Below are 6,751 nucleotides of genomic sequence, written 5' to 3'. Positions count from 1 at the left end.
CCTCCCCCGCCCCCTCCACTTCACCCCCGAGAAAGAAAGACCCTCCTTCCTTTGCCCATTGATTTAGGGATACAGGCGGGCGCGCAAACACACACACACACACACACATTTTCTCATTCTCTCTCCCTCTCTCACAGGCCCCTCCCCGCCTCCATCATCATCATCCTTTTATCCATCCTCCTCCGGAGAAAGCAGCGACAGCCGCCCAAGCGGGCGGGGGAGGCGGGCTGAGACGGACAGAGCGGCCCCTCCCCTCCCCTCCCATTCCTTTCCTTTCCCGGCACCGGGCACCCTCCCCCTCCCGCTCTCGGCTTTGCGCGGTCGCTGCTCCGGGTCCCCAGCTGCTGCTCGGGGAGATCCCAGCCACTACCGCCACTACTACCGCCACCAACACCTCTCCCAGCCTTTCCTCCTCATGTCTTGGATCTGTTAGGATCCAGCGCTGGGATCTACCAAGACCGCCGTCCTGCCTACTCACCCCCCCCGCACCAGATCACCAACACGCCCGCGCTGCCAGGCGAGGTTGCTTCCTCTTCCAGCTGGGATCTCTCCATCACCAAGAGGGCTGTCCCTCTCTCTCTCCACAACCTCCCGCATCCGCCCGCCCGTGCGTCGGTCTCTCCGCCGCCGCCGCTGCCGCCGGCTCTCTCAGCCTCTGGGATGGCTCAGCCGCCGCTGGGAACCCCTCGCTGACTGGGATCTGGCTTCTCCTCGGATCGCTCGCTCTCCATCACCAAGGGGACTCTGCCCACCTCTCTACCAGAGAGCCGCCTCTTCGGGCGCCTCCTTCGCCCTCGCCTGGAAAATCGGCTACCGCGGACAGCGCCCCAGGTAAGGATTCAGTTGCTTTTTGGCCTACCGTGCGGGGGGGGGGGGGGGGGAGAGAGCCGGGGGTGGCGTTAGTAGTACTGGTGGTGGTGGTGGTTATGGAGGCAAAAGCTCTTCCCCGATTCTTGCCTATTGTCCCCCCCTCAAACACCTTCCTCTACTGGCACTCAGCGCTGTGGCAATCGGGAACAGGTTGCCCTGGGTTAATTGATGGAGAAGGCTGGGCAATGGACTCTAGGCAGGGGGCAGAGGGAGAGAGCAGGAGGGGAGGGCAAGTCTGTTTATGTGTGTGTGTGTGTTTCTTGATGGAGGGGGGGTGAATTTCTGGTCTTCTGGGAAGCTCAGGACACCAGGCGGCGTTGCTGCCCAGGTGGCCAAGCGCCAGGGCCATCCCCTGTGGGCAGGGCAGCGATTTACAGAGCGGGTGCTTTGTAGCAAGGCTTGGATTTATGCCTGGTGCCAGCCTGCTTGATTTACGCCTGTCCCCAGAGCTAGGCCAGGGAGACAGCTTAATCAGGGGCTCTCACTAGTCCTGTTTCACTTGGCATTTGCGGAGCAGAGGGGGAGGGGGAGTGCAGAGGGGTAAGGAGGAGGCCTGAATCTCTAGGGAGGGCACCAATGGGGTGACATTAAGGCCTAGTTGGTTCTGATGCGCTCCTCTGCTCCCTCCACCACTTACAATCCTGCTCTACCCTACATTCCTGTCTGGACACGCCTCACCTTCTCCCTCCCTCCCTCCCTGTGTACTTGGAGGGTGCTTGCCACCCACACGGTGTGATGGCCAAATGAGTTATTGCTCCCTATGAACCCAGAGAAATATTTTCTTCTTCTTTTTTCAAAAAAGCCCTTGGCTTGAGCAATTTGTTGCAGCGGTATTTTACTATCAGCTCTTTATTTATTGCATCCGTATCCCGCCATTCCTCCAAGGAGCTCGAGGTTGGCGTATGTGGTGGTTTGCTCCTCCCTCCCCCATTTCCCCCCTCACAACAACCCTGTGAGGTAGGTTGGGTGGAGGACTGTGACTGGCCCAAGGTCACTCGGGGAGTTCTGTGCATGGCTGAGTGGGGATTTGAACCCAGGTCCTAGTTCTGACGCTCTAACCATTACACCGCACTGGCTCTCTCTGCTCCTGCCATTATTCATCGCATCATTGCAGGGGGTTGGACTAGATGACCCTCGCAGCCCCTTCCGACTCTATGACAGGCTTGATGGCCATCTGCCATGGATGCTTTAGCTGAAATCGCTGCGTTGCAGGGGGGTTGGACTAGATGACCCTTGGGGTCCCTTCTAACTTTACAGTTCTATGATTCCCTGAGGGTAGAGTAGACAATTCTGCCACTAGGGCCCTTTGCCTTGCAGCACAGCCATCAAATCTGGAAAAAGAGGGAGTTTATGTCTGCAAGGGGGTCAGCAGAGGTTGCTAACCTGTGGCCGTCCCGATGTTATTTGGATTCCCATCATCCCTGACCATTGGCCATGTTGACTGGGGCTGTAGGGAGTTGGAGTCCTACGGCATCTTGAAGGCCACCCCTGATATCTTAGGGCAGGAGTTGGACCAGATGGTCTTCATCTCACCCTTGACTCCTGTGCGTCTTCTTCCCACAACCACGTTCTTCCTTGTGCTAAGAGCTTCCCCACACACCCCTTCAAAACTGCACGTCCGCATTCGCACGCACACACTCCTCCCTTGAGCCACTGTGGCCAAGAGTTCCCCCCTTGATCCTGCCTGTGTTTAGGAAACCGTGGCTATCGTACATCTTAGCCCTCCAGGCAGCTGCAAGCATGCTTCTGGGCACTGACTAGAGGCTGCTCAGCAGAGCTGAGCAAGCATTCACTCAGGGGTGGCTGCATCCCACATCGAAGTGTCACATGAAGACAAATGGCCCACACTTCAGGGCAGGTTGCAAGCACAATGGAGACTGTGGATGGGGAACGAGGGGTCAATGCTAACCTGGGATAGGTGGGTACCGACCGATAGCCTCAGACCAGGTACACTGAACGGAGATTAAATTCAGTGGAGTTTTGTTGCGCAGATTTTGGACGGCATAAACTTTCATGGACTAGAATCCACTTTGCTAGGTACACGACGCGTATTATCAGTGTGGAATGTATCTGTGGATTTATTTGTGTGCGTCTATCGTTTGAGGATAGCACTCCAGGCATTTGAAGAGGTGAACTCTCACGCACGGACGTGCGTGCCGCAACAACTAGGTTTTTTTTAAAGGTGCCAAAAAACCCTTCCTTGCCTTTGCTTGTAACCAGACTAGCATGGTTGCCTTCAAAATGCATATTTCCTTTGGGATGTTTGGCTATGCAGGTATGACTCACTAGTTTCCCCCACTGTGTTGAGGTTTAATCTGAAAAGTGGTAAAGCGTATGAGACTTGAGCCAGGAAACCCCTCGCTCAAAGGTCACCTCAGCCGTGAGCTCGCTAAACTGGTATTTCAGTCTTAAATCCCCGAGTCTGTAATATGGGGATAATACTAATCACGTTTGCCCACCATGTATAGTTCTTGGAAAGCTAGCCAAGACAACATCATTGCTGCTATTTTTATTAGTAAGCAACCTCAAAAAAATCATTTGATGAGGTGGATCTCTCCCCCTGTCCCATATTAGTTAGTAATTTAAGTTAGTAATTTTATTATCACCTTCAAAGGTAAAACAAGGAAAAAAAGCTTCGCAATGTAAAATGCAATTAATCATAAGCATAGCATGCAGGCCAGGTGTTACCTAGTAACTTATTGCTGTTAGCTTTGTGTGTATAAGTAGGGACAATATCTTGATTCTAAGTCTATGTTGTGGTGGCATGGACTATTTTGGGTTAGAACGCGTGCAAAATACATGAATAAAAATTATTTTTAAAAAACCATCAAGATTTGAAGTGCTAGGTTAAATGCAAAACGTTGCCATCCCTGCCTGCCTCCCAGGACGGCTCTTACGATGATAAATGCGTCGAGGACTGTAAAGCACTTTGCACGCAGAAAAGTGGGACAGCAGCCTGATTAATATTAATGGCTGAACTAACCAAGGTGGCAGAAGTAACGGAGAAGCTCTTTGATTGCATTTATTTGTTTCCTGGCAAAGTGCTGATTCCTCCGGTCTCTAAATAGATTCCGGGAGCGGATGTTTCCCAGGGCTCAGCCCTGATCACTTCTGTCTCTTGGGGCTTCAAGGGTAAGGAACTGTCAGTGGCCAGGATGGCGCTGTGGAGAAGGGGGAGGAGGAGGAGGAGGAGGGCTGGGGCACCGCTCTGAGCTTCCTTCCAGCAGTGCCCAAAGGGAAACTGGGCAGCTGGAGATTTGCTGCGAGAGCTTCCTTCCAGCAGCGTCTGGCTGAAACCTTTGGTGGCGTTTCGCGCCCTGGCTTTAGGAGCTGCGGTGCCTTCGCCAAGCGTTGCCCTGCGCGTGGAGTGCTGCGGGACCCAAGAAGGTGCCGGAAGGGAAGCAGGAGAGGTGCAGCTGGGAGGAGCCTGTTGTGAGGCCTGTGTGTGTGCCCAGGCCCTGTGGCAGAGTGCGTAGCTAGGCAACCGGCTTAGCGGTTGTTGTCAGCTTTTATTAATGCCTGGGTTAATTACCCCGCTGGGGTCAGGAGACAGAGCACCTGTGGGGGAGAAGGCCCCTCTGACAGCTTTGTGCATCCTGCGTGCGTGCACACACACACGCACACACACACACAAACACACCAATACATACATAGCAGTTCCCCCCAACTCTGACAATTCCAACATGTAAACCACTCTCTAATCTCAGTCAGGCCTACCTCAGGCCCAACAATGGAAGAAGATCCCATCCACTCAGTGACTTCCTGTCAGGCAAATGTTCCCATGGGTTTACGCCGCAAGGTCAGCAAACTTTTTCAGCAGGGGGCCGGTACACTGTCCCTCAGATCTTATGGGGGGCCGGACTATATTTTGGAAAAATAATGAATTCCTATGCCCCACAAATAACCCAGAGATGCATTTTAAATAAAAGGACACATTCTACTCATGTAAAAACACGCTGATTCCCAGACCGTCCGTGGGCCGGATTGAGAAGGTGATTGGGCCGGATCTGGCCCCCGGGCCTTAGGTTGCCTACCCATGGTTTACGGTGTGAGCCACAGTCCTCCCCTGAGGTTGCTCCGGCTATCTGGAATCCAGAGACATACTGCCCAGTTCTCCCTTTCAGAGGAATTTGAGCCCAGACGCCATAGTCACATCTTGTGGCAGTGAGTTCCATCAGTTCATTTTGTGTTGTGTGGATAAATGTTGGTTTGTTTTTTTTTTTTGGTCTGTCCTGAATTGACTGCCAGTTCTAACGATAAGAAGGCGGAAGAAAAAAGGTTCTCTTTCGCCTGCTTTCTCCTCACAGGGCAGAATTTTATAACCCCATTATTATATCCCACATGCCACACACAGACACGTGACAATATTTTTTTGGGAGGATGTGTCCTCCTCTTCCTCAGCTTCTGTGGTTTCTCCCTATGTTCCACAGCTTTCCTCTCCTCTCCTCTTGTTCTGTACTATTCCAGTTCCAGCCCATAAAAGATATATGAATTCAGGCACCTCCATGTCTAGAACTCACACTGGTAGTCATGGACAATATCATAGTTTGATCCCAATATAATGTACTCTTTTGAACGCAGCTCTGTAATTGAAATGTGTGGCACAAAGTTGCTTTCTTCTTGTTGTTGTTGTTAGACAATTATAATATTATATAATACCATTGTTGTTGTTATCACCTTATAGCATTTTTGAGTTTTAAAACTGGCCCTACCTTACAGGTTTGTTGTAATGAGTAGCGAAATAATGTAAGTGAAACGTATGCTGCATAGACACCATACATCTGAAGCACATTCTTCCCCTCCCAAGAATTCTGAGAACTTTAGTTTACCCCTCAGGGAGCTATAATTCCCAGCACCCTTAATAAGCTACAGTTCCTAGAAGTCTTTGGAGGAAGCCATGTGCTACAACTGTGTGGTCTGTATGCAGAATATGCTTCACTTACATTATTTCAGTATTTATTACAACAAACTTGTAAGGTAGGCCAGTACTATCACTGAAATATATTTGGTGGTGTTTGGGCGGAAGCTGAGGGATGCTGGTCGTCATAAGATAATACAGTGAATTCATGGCAGAGGTGAAGTTTGAGTAAATTACACTGGAGAAATATTGGCCTTGCAAGGAAAAATATGAAGAATGGAAATGTGCTTTACTGGATTTTAAAGCTACAGCTAGACTGTCAAAACATATTTAGTTTTCCCTCCCTTTATATCATTTGACTTTTTATTGATTCCATTTAGGCGCAACAAGTGAATATTGTTACCTCGCAATAATAGCAATGCTTAGATTTGTGCAAATAAGTCATGACAACATTTCGATTCTAAAGTTTTATGTTGCTGCATAGACTGTTTTGGGCTGGAGCCGTGTTCCAGCCTGGAATTTCTACTTCTGAAGGGGAAGACTGCCTTATGTATCTTTTTGCCCAGTTCCAAAAATCTGTTTCACAAGTCAACATGTGGAGATTCTCAGGCAGTTGTGTGAAAGCCCTTGCTGTGTGTGTGAGTTTGTGCGTATCTCACAAAACACCGGCATTAAGAAAAGGATTGACCAGGTCATCTTCCATTGCCTCCTAAAAGCAGACACAGGAACCATGGTTAGAAGAAAACCAACAACTGTTTGTAGAGACTTGAGGGATTGCTTTATAAAAGCAGGCACAGGGAACCATGGTTAGAAGGAAATCAACACCTTTGTGTAGGGACATGGGAGACTGCTTTATAAAAGCAGACACAGGGAACCATGGTTAGAAGAAAACCAACAGCTGTGTGTAGGGACATGGGAGATCGCTTTATAAAAGCAGACACAGGGAACCATGGTTAGAAGAAAACCAACAGCTGTGTGTAAGGACATGGGAGACTGCTTTATAAAAGCAGGCACAGGGAACCA

At 50.3% G+C, this 6,751-nt stretch overlaps 1 protein-coding gene across 1 annotated transcript in view; it reads left to right on the top strand.

Moving 5' to 3' along the window:
• Positions 1–312: 312 nt before the first annotated feature.
• The window catches only part of GABBR1 (gamma-aminobutyric acid type B receptor subunit 1), a 190,217-nt gene continuing 183,778 nt past the window's right edge, over positions 313–6,751 (top strand). The window contains exon 1 of the mRNA XM_083424773.1: positions 313–831. The gene's annotated coding sequence lies outside the window, so the exon portion shown is untranslated. The remainder of the gene's footprint in view (positions 832–6,751) is intronic.

Source organism: Podarcis tiliguerta, assembly GCF_965153285.1.
Source record: "Podarcis tiliguerta genome assembly, chromosome: 2".
NCBI lineage: Eukaryota > Metazoa > Chordata > Lepidosauria > Squamata > Lacertidae > Podarcis > Podarcis tiliguerta.
The sequence above is the reverse complement of the archived record's forward strand: the minus strand, read 5'-3'. Positions and strand labels throughout refer to the sequence as shown.